This window comes from Microtus oregoni, unplaced genomic scaffold (assembly GCF_018167655.1).
Source record: "Microtus oregoni isolate MIOR12 unplaced genomic scaffold, Mior012 000073F_001, whole genome shotgun sequence".
NCBI lineage: Eukaryota > Metazoa > Chordata > Mammalia > Rodentia > Cricetidae > Microtus > Microtus oregoni.
The window spans coordinates 2,379,902-2,392,781 of NW_024543981.1; the positions used below are offsets into that span (position 1 = coordinate 2,379,902).

General features: G+C 38.4%; 1 long non-coding RNA gene across 2 annotated transcripts in view; it reads right to left on the minus strand.

The window, feature by feature from the left end:
* Positions 1-3,567: 3,567 nt before the first annotated feature.
* The window catches only part of LOC121441055, a 79,750-nt gene continuing 70,437 nt past the window's right edge, over positions 3,568-12,880 (minus strand). For both annotated transcript variants that reach the window (XR_005973426.1, XR_005973425.1), the window contains one exon: positions 3,568-4,136. This is a non-coding gene — a long non-coding RNA (uncharacterized LOC121441055). The remainder of the gene's footprint in view (positions 4,137-12,880) is intronic.

Here is a 12,880-nt window from a genome sequence, read left to right on the forward strand (position 1 = left end):
GGAGGACATGAACACCTTAATCAAGAAGAAGTAGAAAAAACTGACTTCATGAAAGTGATTGACACCCTTAAACAGCATATAAAAAACGCCCTTATAGAAATGGATGAGAAGTATAACAGAAAGTTCGAGGAATTGAGTAAATCAGTGAATTATTTCCAGTCTTCTACTCCTCCTAGGTGAGTCTGCTTCTTTTTTTTCTAGAGCTTTCAGGTGGGCTGTTAAGTCTTCAATGTGTGCTTTCTCTGTTTTCTTTAAGTGGGCACTTAGTGGTATGAACTTTCCTCTTAGGACTGCTTTCATAGTGTCTCATAAGTTTGAGTAGGTTGTTTCTTTATTTTCATTGAATTCCAGGAAGAATTTAATTTCTTTCTTAATTTCTTCCTTAATCCAGGTATGGTTCTGTAGTTGACTGTTCAGTTTCCATGAATTTGTAGGATTTCTGGGGGTAGCATTGTTGTTGAATTCTAACTTTAATCCATGGTGATCTGATAAGACACAGGTGGTTACTAATATTTTTTTGTAACTGGGGATGTTTGCTTTGTTACCGACTATGTGTTCGATTTTTGAGAAGGTTCCATGAGCTGCAGAGAAGAAGGTATATTCTTTCCTATTTGGGTGGAATGTTCAATAGATGTCTGTTAAGTCCATTTGATTCATTACCTCCATTAATTCTCTTATTTCTCTGTTAGGTTTCTGTCTGATTGACCAGTCCATTGGTGAGAGAGGAGTGTTGAAGTCTCCTACTATTAGTGTGTGCAGTTTGATGGCTGCCTTGAGTTTTAGCAATGTTTCTTTTATGTACGTGGGTGCTTTTATATTAGGGGCATAGATGTTTAGGATTGAGACTTCATCCTGATGAACTGTTCCTGTTATGAGTATAAAATCCCCCTCTCCATCTCTCCTGATTGATTTAAGTTTGAAGTCTACTTTGTTAGAGATTAGTATGGCCACACCTGCTTGTTTTTTAGGTCCATTTGCTTGATAAGCCTTTTCCCATCCCTTTACTCTGAGTAGGTGCCTGTCTTTGTGGTTGAGGTGTTTTTCTTGTAAACAGCAGAATGTTGGATCCTGTTTTCGTATCCAATCTCTTAGCCCGTGCATTTTAATAGGTGAGTTGAGTCCATTGACATTAAGTGATATTAATGACCAGTGGTTGTTAACTCCGGCCATTTTTTTTAGTCGTAGAGTTTGTGTGTTTCCCTTCTTTGATTTGTTGGTGAAGGGTCTCTAGATGTCTGACTTATTGTGGTCATTGTTGGACTCCTTGGTTAGTGATTTTCCTTCTATTACTTTCTGTCAGGCTGGATTTGTGGCTGCGTATTGTTTAAATTTGTTTTTATCCTGGAAAATTTTATTTTCTCCATTTATAGTGAACGAAAGCTTGGCTGGGTATAGTAATCTGGGCTTGCATCCATGGTCTCTCAGTTTCTGCAGTACATCTATCCAGGACCTTCTGGCTTTCATGGTTTCCATGGAGAAGTCAGGTGTAAGTCTGATAGGTTTACCTTTATAAGTAATTTGGCCTTTTTTCTTTGCAGCTCTTAATATTCTTTCCTTATTCTGTATGCTTTCTGTTTTGATAATTATATGGCGAGGGGATGTTTTTTTTTTTTGATCCAGCCTATTCGGTGTTCTGTATGCTTCTTGAACCTTCATAGGTATATCTTTCTTTAGGTTGGGAAGGTTTTCTTCTATAATTTTATTAAATATATTTTCTGGACCATTGAGCTGCACTTCTTCTCCTTCTTCTACTCCTATTATTCTCAGGTTTGGTCTTTTTATTGTGTCCCATATTTCCTGAATATTTTGTGATGAGAGTTTGTTGGACTTGCTGTTTTCTTTGATCAGTGTGTTTATTTTCTCTATGGTATCTTCAGAATCTGAGATTATTTCTTCTAACTCTTGTATTCTGTTGGTTATGCTTGTTTCTGTAGACTCTGTTTGTTTACTTAAATTTTCCATGTCCAGCCAGCCCTCTGTTTGTGTTTTCTTCTTTGCCTCCATTTCAGTTTTCAAGTCTTGAACTGTTTCCATTATCTGTTTGATTGTTTTTCCTTGGTTTTCTAGGGTATCATTCACTGATTTATTCAGTTCTTCAAACTTTCTGTTATATTTCTCATCCATTTCTATAAGGGTGTTTTTTACATGCTGTTTAAGGGCATCAATCACTTTCATGAAGTCAATCTTTTCTACTTCTTCTTGAATAAGGTGTTCATGTCCTCCCGTTGTGAGGTCTCTGGTTTCTGGTGGTTTCATGTTGCTTTTCAGCTTGGTGGGCAAATTCTTGCCTTGGCGTCTGCCCATCTCTTCTTCCAAATGCTCCCTTATGGATCTTCTTTTACCAGATCAGGTCTCCTTGCCTACTGATGTACCTTCCCAGTGATGGCTCTCCCCAGTGATGGCTCTCCTGGTGCCGAGATCAGATCTCCATGCCCAATGATGGCTCTCCCCAATGCTGGCTCTCCTGGCACCCAGATCAGGTCTCTGTGCTGGTTGGGTATCTCGTAAACAAAGTGCCTGCCTTGCTTGGTGCAGGCAGGCCATAGAAACAAAGGAACTCCTGCCCGCTTGGGTGCCCTGAGGATTAGGACCCAGTGCTCATACAGGCTGGGCTTGGTGAGTTATGTGCCGAAAGAGGGCGGTGGGGCCGAAGTGGGGAGGGTTCTGGATGCAAGCTGGGTGGGATAGGAAGAAAGAGGCAGCATGCAGGGAGTAGAGGCCCTGCAGAGAGCCCAAGAAGGATAGGGGCTGAGGAACCCCTGAGTTCCCTGTCCCGGGATGGTGCCGCGTGTTCAGAAACTCACCCCAATGTTGGCTCTCCTGGCGCCGAGAGATCAGGTCTCCATGCTGGTTGTGCAGCTCGCAAACAAAGCACCTACCCTGCTTGGTGCAGGTAGGCCATAGAAACAAAGGAACTCCCACCCGCTTGGGTGCCCCGAGGATTCAGACCCAGTGCCCAGACAGGCTGTGCTGGGTGATGTTATGTGCCGAAAGAGGCCAGTGGGGCCGAAGTGGGGAGGGTTCTGGATGCATGCTTGGTGGGATGCATGCAGGGATTAGAGGCCCTGCAGAGAGCCCAAGAAGGATAGGGGGCTGAGGAACCCCTGAGTTCCCTGTCCCGGGCTGGCGCCGCGGGGTCAGAAACTCCCTATGTTATTTGGAAAAGAGGTTCTGGTTTTGTTTCCACAGAGGATGGGAATCTTTGGATTCCTTCAAAACTAATGTGGATTGATAGAATAAGAACCTCCAAAACAGTATCCATGAACCCTAAAAATACTTTGTACAACAAACAGCAGGAAGCAGTTTGGAGAAAGCAAAACCAAAATTCACAAAATGATTGTTTATAAATATTTATTTTCATTTTTAAATGGTTGTTTATAAATGGTTAATGTTCACAATAAATTTCCAAAAAAATAAAGAGGATGCAATATAGGAATAAATACTTTTTATTGGTATGGACTTTGGTTTATTGATACAAATTTAGGGTCAACTTTGTTACAAATATATATATATATAGATATAGATATAGATATAGATATAGATATATATAATCTTGTTTAAGGTATTATGCTTATACAACTTACTTAAAAATGTAATGTATAATTTAAAATTATGGATTAATAGATAGTCATCTATAATAGTCAAACTGTAGTCATGTCATTTAGGCTTTCTGGATGTACACAGATATATTTCAGATGAATATGCATTCTTCCAACCTTTCAAACACCTACAGAATATGGCATTTAAAATATTTTAAGAACTTAGATCTTCCTCAACAATGAAAGTTATCTGCTTCTGGCAGCACCAATTACTTCAGAGAGGTTGATGGGCATTGAAGAAACTCATTATGGAATTTGCCTTCAAGGTAACAGGGCTATCCATTAGTCAAAGAAGCTGTTCTTGCCTGGATTGCTTAATAGAATGCTGTATGAACTTCACATGCAGGACCTACAGAAAAGTGACTACTGAACTTTCCAAAAGATGGGATGGTCCTTTAGAGTTCCTGCTTCATGAAAGAGTCGGCCAGACATTCCACAGGACACAGAAGATGACTGACAAACTGTCAATATAGACAAAATAGTCTTTCAAATTTCTTCTTTCATGAAAATGTCATCCGGATACTATGGGCCTGTAGACTGAAAATGGATGGACCAATGTTACAGACAAACTTTTGGTGACTTTCCAGGCAACTAAATGTCTCTCTAAATTCTAGAGTTTTGGAAGTTGCTTATAATGCACTTTCTAATTACTTAGGTACTATTGTATCCTTCTAGAATCTTTGATGGGGTTGAAGATAGGTAGTTACAGTTTTTCTGAATTATGATAAAAGATAAGTTAGATATGAAACTTCCCAGATACAAATAGATTAAATATTGTAACTGTACTTCTTTCTTGATAATTGTTTTTTATGTGTAATTCTACTATGTTATATTTAAAGTCTTCCTTTTGATTTAGATAGAAAACAGGTGATGATGTGAGATGTCCTTCTATATCTGTGTCGTTTTTATTGGTTAATGAAGAAAAGCTGTTTTGGCCAATGAATTAACAGAGTAAAGTCAGGTAGAAAATCCAAACAGAGATACAAAGAGAGAGTGGATAGAGTTAGGGAGATGCAATGAAGCTGCTGAAGGAGAAAGACACTAAAACCTTACTAGTAGGCCACAGCCTTATAGTAATACATAGATTAATAGAAATGGGTTAATTTAAGATATATAAGAACTAGGTAGGAATGCACCTAAGCTGTTGGCCAAGCAGTGTTGTAATTAACATATTTTTGTGTGATTGTTCATGTCTGGGCAACTGGGAAAAAAAGAGCAGTCTCTGCTACAATTTGCTTATTTTTATTTATTTTATATTAATTATTTCATGTTGAGATACAAGAAAATAATCCTGTTACAAATTTTAAAATATATAAATCCAATTTTACCCAACACCATAAAATTGCAGTGGAAAAATTATCAAAGATGATTTATTGAATGGGATCTTTTCATGATTTGAGATTAGGTAATCAAGAAAAAGATTTATCTCTCCGTAGACTGGAGGACCAGTCTTTTTTTGCTTCTTAGATATTATATTATTACAGCATTTTATCCATAGTTTTGCTACCTCCAAACCCTCGAATAGACCTTTACTTACTCTTATTCAAACACATGGCCTCTTTTTTCATTAATTGTTATTGCACTCGTGTATATATGTGTATATTCTTAAATACATGAATGTAACCTGATCAGTCTATATATTATTATTTGTGCATATGTTTTCAGGGCTGGCCATTTGCTAAACATGAAGTGAACATGGAAAACAATAAGATCTTCCAATATTCCCATGAGACCTCCATCTTTCAAAAAAATTACAGGAAACTAAGGAACGTTCCAAGTAGGAGAAATAGTAATTCTAAGTGTAGAGCAGACCAATTGGTGATCCAATATCAAATGATCAATCCTGGTAGTTTTCAATCCACAAAAGTGAAAGCCTATGGGAAATAGGGACCCATGACCTACCCTGTCCAAAGAAGAAAGCTTGGAAGTTCCTTTTGAGAAAGCAAGTGTGAATCTGTGTTTCCAGAATATAAAAGCTGAAATATAATGTCCTTGGATGATAATAATAGCAATAGATATAATTACTTGATGTGATTGTTAAGTTGTAAACAGTGGCTGGCTTCTACTATTTTCCTGTTCATTCATAAATGACACTGAACCTTTTAGAAAGTACCAAACACATTCAGGAGACTATGTTATCCCACATGCTAGATATCCCAAGAAATAATCTCTTCATCACATCCAGAAGTGTGACATACTGGTATCCCAGAAGTCTTTCAATCTAATCTAGTTAACAAGATTATATCCATCAAAAGATCCTTTATTCCTTAGTTATTGAGGAATCAATGTACTTATCACTTATCTATCCCATATATAATCTAATTGTTCACATTTTATCAGATGGTTTCAACTTGTCCTTTAGACCGCATGTTCGTGTTTTTTTCTCATTCATCTTTCTTTGATTACATTCGAGATCTCATAATATCTTGTATATATTTCAATAAATTTTACTGTGTTGAAACTTGTAGTGATAAGAGCGGCGGGGCTGCGTCCCCAGCACCCCAGCCGCCTGGCTAGCTCATACCCCGAAATAATTACACGGACACTGTATTCTTTTAAACACTGCTTGGCCCATTTCTATCTAGCCTCTTCTAGGCTAACTCTCGCACCTGGACTAGCCCATTTCTAATATTCTATGTAGCACAGCTAGGTGCGCTTACCGGGAAGATTCTAGCCTACGTCCATCCTGGGTCAGAGCTTCATCGCGTGTGTCTGCCCGGGAGTGGGGCATGGCGTCTCTCTGAGGCGTCTGCCCCCAAGAGAAGAGCTGTCGAGTCTCTGCTCACTTCCTCTTCCTCCCAGCATTCTGTTCTGCTTACTCCACCCACCTATGTTCTAACCTATGAGGGCCAGCCAAGCAGTTTCTATTTTTTTAACCAATGACCTTCCTCCATCAGAAACTACCTTTTGATTTGTTATTCTATTAAACTGTGAACTATAGGTACAGTACTTATATTGAATTCCTCATTATCCTCTGCTCTAAAAAGATATTTATCCTATAATTCTGACAGATTTTCATTTCCATGATATAGGCATTTATCCTAATTCCTTAAATAAACCCTTCTCAGTGACATTTGTTTAATATATATGAAGAGAATTAAATACTTCTTTACATGCCTATTAACGTCATTTTATCTTTCTAGAAAACTTACAGAGCAAATATATGGTAAATAAAACCACCAGAGGCTGTGCTTTAAAACTCACCCCACAAATGTGGTTCAAGAATGAAAAAATATTTCATCCAAGATCATACCAATTCTTAAACAAATCAGTGAATTAGGAGAGCTATCTGTGACCTTTATCAAACCTTCCTCATTTATTAGATCTTTACTTTTCTCCTCCTTCTCACTGAGAATATAACAGATACTTAAAGTTAATTGTGAATATTATTTATGAGTATTAATATAACTGAAAATTTGCCATAGGTTTATGTTGGAGGAGGACCTGGTGTCTTTCCCGGCTGTCCAGCTAGCTTAGCCCCAAAATAACCATACAGAATTTGTATTCATTAAAACATTGCTTGGCTCATTAGCTCTAACTTCTTATTGGCTAACTTCTTCAAATCCTTCTTATGGAGGATTTGAGTGTGGTCTGTGAGAAGAATGCTGCACTTGCTTGCTGGCAGGGACTTGAAATGCCATAGAGTTCGGGCAGTGAACAAGGCTCTGGCTGGTACCTCCGCCATGAGGGTGAAATCTTAGAAAGCTAAGAAATCGGCTGGATCCAGATGTCAAAGCCACAGCTTTAACCTCTCCATAAAAACTCATGTGGTCAAAAACTCATATGGTCAGAAAAAGAGAGATTCAAAGATGACGAAAACCTCTAAATGGTTCACAGTGTGTTAAAAATATATGCAGGCTAAAGGTTAAAGTCCTTACAAATAAAAAAGAAAGAGCGTAGCAGGATTTGGTGGTACACACCTTAATCCCAATGCCTGGGAGGCAGGGACAGACAGATCTCTGTGAGTTCAAGGACAGCCTGGTCTACAGAGTTATTCCAGGACAAAGATATACAGAGAGCCTGCCTCAAAAAGTAAAAGTAAAAATAAAAGAAATAGAGTCTAAAATAAAGCCACACAAAGTTGGAAAATAGACAGAGAATCTTGATACTATATGTTATTATGTTCTCTTTGAATTGTTTGAATGCTGAAGAAGGAACACAAGCTGCTAAAAGATATTTGCTTATAAATGCTGCTGAATTAATACAAGATAGGTATTTTGAAAATACTTTGACTTCAAAATTGAAGTCAAAAGGTATGTTACTTTGGAGAAGAGATTTTGTTTTTGTTTCCACAGGAAATGAGAGGCTGTGGATTCATTCTGAGTTAAGAAAAATCAGGTTCAATCAAGGAAGACCACCTGAGAAATCTCCGGTGGGAACAGTTGGCCCAGATGTCTGAGTTCTATATCAGGAAAAGATTCAAGATGCTGCCTGAAATGATCAAGCCTCACAGGATGGACTTGATCATAACTCTAAATTTTCTTTAGGTCCCCATAAGATTATCAGTGCCCCCAACCAGTGGGAAGTAGCCTGGAATACTATGCCTACAATCCCAAAATATGGACTATGGATATTTTCCTGTGTTTAAAAAAAAGAGGGGGAAATGGTGTGGGATAATTGTCTGTATTCTGTCAATCATCTTTTAAATAAATGCTGATTGGCCAGATAGGAAGTATAGGTAGGTCAACCAGACAGGAAGTAGAGGTATGGTGATGAGAACAGGAGGATTCTGGAAAGAAGGAAGCTCTTCCCTCCACTCCTGCCCAGACTCTGAAGAAGCAATATGTGAGCTGCCCCGCTGCTAAAGGTACCAAGCCATATGGCTAACATAGATAAGAATAATGGGTTAATATAAGCTACAAGAGTTAACAAGAAGCCTGAGCTAATGGGCCAATTAGTTTTATAACTTATGGAGATCTCTGTGTGATTTTCTTTGGGGCTTGCCAGCTGTGGGGAACTGGGCAGGATATAAACCACAACAAGCCAGCCCTCATGTTACAGTACACAGTAAGGACAAATACAAGGTATTGTATTGTGTTGCGGGAGGTCCTTCCGCTCCTCCAGCCTATAGCCACTGAGATACCAGCCCATTGGGGCTTGGTCTCTCTCTCTTTAAAAAAGCGGCCACTTCCCTCTCCTCTCTCTTCACTTCCTGCTCCGCTGGCAACTAGACTCCCTTCCTGGTTGCGCAGAGGGCTGTTGTCTGGGACGGTGATCTGTAAGTTTTTTTCCCCTTTAAATAAATACCACCCTATTAATCATAATACCAAACTGGTGTGGCATTGTTTGTGACTTACGCCTTTACCTGGCGCCCAATTTTAGGACCTTTCCTTCCCCTGCTTGGCTGCCGGCCGCGAGTTAGGCTTGGCGCAAGCCCTCCCTTCCTCAGCCACGGCCTGTGCCTTCCGGCGACCTTGTGGCCTGTCTTCTGCGTGGAGCCAGCAGTTTAATATAAATTATCTCACACTGGCTTTTCTTGCTGCAGTTCTTTATATTTTTCTTTTAGACACCTCAGATTGACTTCAAGTCCCCACGTACCCTATCGTCTGCCTCCCCCCGTGGATTTAAACTCAACAGGCCAGTGTAGTCTCTGCCCGCGTGGTTCGCTCTTTTCTGAGTCGTTTTTAAATCTCCCTTGCAAGCATAGCTCTTAAATGACATGAACCAGAACACGTGGTTGCCGGTTGCCAAGGGTATGCATAATCTTTTTTATCTTGTTATGTCATCTTTGATTGACATTCCTGGGAGGCATACTCACTACTAAAGGGATGCAGAGGAGCAGTGGGTCTGAGGGAGAGGAAAGATAGTGGGGAGGGACTAGGAGGAGTGGAGGGAGAAAAATCTGCAGTCAGGATGTAATACATGAGAAAAGAATAAATAAATATTATAATAAAGGACCAATATTCAAAGAAAGTAAATAGACAAGCACAGTGCTATTTTCCAAACCTTTTCAAGCAGTCTATATTAGACTTGTATTTATCTGTTCCAGTGAGACCAAAACTTAGGGCTCAGTACGTTGGGATTTATGGTGAATACAATTAATTTGTATGCCAAGACTTCCAATAATAAACTCAATACAAACAAACTTTCAGTTCTATGAGGGTGAGGTCACTCTCTTGTACACCTATAGGTCCATAATATATAATCAGTGTGCTTGGCATAGAGAATGATCACAGTATATACCTTGATTGATAGATGTGTGCATTCTAAGAAATCCTAACTTAAAAATACTACTCATTATAAATTGCATTTCTTTAGTTTGACCTCAGAAATGATAGGCACAATACACAAACTCTGTGTATCAATTTTCAGATTTCTATTTTAAGGCAGGATAATATTGGAGGCCACATTGCACTTAGATGTTGTAAGTTTCCTTTGATTTCTAGACAAAATTATTAATATTGTGTGCATTCGCTTTATGTCCTGACACATGCAGACCAAGCACAACATGAGTTGGCTCTGCCCAAAACCACACACTAAGCTCGTGCTTTTGAAATTCACCCAAACAATTCTAAATGTTGTATTTAGAAAGCCTTCAGTCTTTGCCTTTTCAAATCTTTACAGAATTAGAGTAAGCTTAAAAAAACTTATTAATATCTAGCCTAAATGTTGTTATATGTTCCTGTTTTGTTATTCTCCTAGTATATCTGTTTCTATGGAAGACTTCTTCAGGCTTCTCCTTTCTCACTGTCTTTACATTTTGTTACAGAATCATTTTTCCTTATATATAGTCGCACGGTACATATGAATGTATATATGACAATTAGCAACTCTTCCATACAGTTTTCTGTTCTCTACTTTCTGTTCTTTACTAATGAATATTCCCTATTGAACACATTTATCACAGTTGCACGGATAGGCCACATTTTCTCTTTTACTATTTACACAAGTTTCTTGAAATGCCCTACTCAGAAATATTTCCATTGCTTTCTCTCTGGTTCTCAACCTAACAGTGAGCCAGATCTTAAATTTAATGACTATACCCTTGAGGCATAAGTCACAAAACAATCCCACACCAGTTTGGGATCATGATTACTAAAAGGATTATTTATTTAAAGGAAAAACTTACAGATCACCATCGTAGACAACAGCCCTCTGCACGACCAGGAAGGAAGTCTAGTAGCCAGAAGGGGAGTCCGAAGCAAGAGAGACAGAGAGAGCTCACAGCTACAGGTGCTTTTTAAAGCAAAAAAGACCATGGGAAAGCGGGCTGGTATCTTAAAGGCTATTGACTGAAGTAGCAGAAGGAGCTCCCACAATACCCCTCTCTGTATCTGAATTTCTTTAAGTATACAATATACACCTAGGCTGTTCCTGCATGTTTAATAATAGGAATGTTGCATAATGTATATAATATAAATTATACCAATGCTCTAGGGGAAATGTGAGTTGGGATTTATTTATTAAATTCAAATAAAATATTCTTTAAAACTTTTATTTGCCTGCAAGAAGAACAATCAGAATCTGTCATTATGTGAGCCTCATTCTACTCATTTTTCCATGTTGTTCTTCCTCCTGTAGTGACATCCTAGATCCTATGACTCCCTCCTACTGGTTCAGTGCTTCCCTCAATAGTCATCCTGTCGTGATATGAGGGAGTGACATGTCTCCTATAGTCTCAGGCATTTCAATACTTTGTCACTAGTTTTTGGTTGTTTGGGGTTGTTTTAGGAGGCATGACCTTCCTAAAGAAATTATGCCCCTAGGGGTATGCTGTTTTGAAAGCTGAAAAACTCACACCATTTCAAGTTCACTCTCTCAATCTCTTACTTGTGGTTTGAGATGTGAGCTCTCAGCTCCTATTCCAGGTACCATGTTTGCTGATTGCTGCTATAATTTCCTACCTTGATGGAATCATTTCTCTCTGGAACCATAAGACAAATAACTTCTCCATTCCCCAAGTGCCTTGGTTAATGTGTTTTATCTCAGTAATAAAACAGTAACTAGTAAGCACCCCTTCATGTCATATGTATTCTATTACACTTCTTAATTTTATCCCTGTAGATCTCTTTTCTCCTCTCATTATTCATTTTCTAGTTTTATGTCCTACACGGTATAACCACAATATGTATACTAATATATAAAAATTAAGTCTCAATTCCACAAATGAGAAAAAAAACCTCTAATCTCTCCAACTCTGTACCTCTTCACCTAAGAACCTTCAATTCTATCCATTTCCCTCCAAATGCCATGATTTCAACAATCTTTCTGGTGGAATAAAATTCCATTGGGTACATATATATGTTACGTTTTATCTATCCATCTCATAATGGAAAGGAATGGTTCCATTTAAGTATTGTGAAAATTTTGGCAATAAACCTGAATTGCAAGTATGTCAGAAGTAAGACTTAGGGTCTTTTGAGTATTTGTCTGGAAGTATTTTAGTTAGGTCTTATAATAATTCTATTTTTATTTTTGAAAACCTATGTGCTGATTTATACAGTTGGCACCAGTTTACATTCCACCAGGTATACAAACAGGAAAGGAAGAAGTCAATTTTTCCCTATTTATAGATAATATAATCTATCCTTTAAAGTCTTCCGTAGAAAACTCACATGTAGACATTTTCAGCAAAGTAGCAGGATACAAAATCAACATCAGAAGCTTTTCTATATGTCAACAAAGAACATGCTGAGAAAGAAATGAAGTAAATAAAATCAATTTTAATAGCATTAAAAATAATGAGTGCTAGGAGATAGTTCAGTGGATAAAGCAGTTGCCACACATATGAACAAGAGTTCAAATCAGCAGTACCCAAATAAATGGTAAGTGTGGCTGCTCATCTGTACTTTAGAGAGTTAGAGACAAGAGATCACAAGGGACATGCTAACTAGCTAGAAAAGTCAAATTATGTTTCAGTAAAAAAAATGTGTAGAGTCTTCAAAGACAACCAACATCAACATGGGGTCTCTACATGCACATACACACACACAAACATATACCCATTCACATGTGCACCTACATATAGAAAAACACACTACACATTCATGCCAATAACACACACACATGCTGGTATGCTCATGGGTATGTGCACACACACACACATACCCATACACACACACATACACACACACACAAGGTGGGGTTAGAGGAACGTAAGTAGGCAGGGTAAACAAAGACAGGCTCCCTCAGATAGTGTCTTCTTGTTCCCAAAAGATCCTGCCAGGAGAAAAAGCATGAAGGCACACAGGTGTGCTGTAATTTTTTAAAAAGTGGCTTGTGCGAGAAAGATGCCATGTGACAAGCTCAGGTAGAGGTTTTTTTTTTTTTTAATTGGAGGA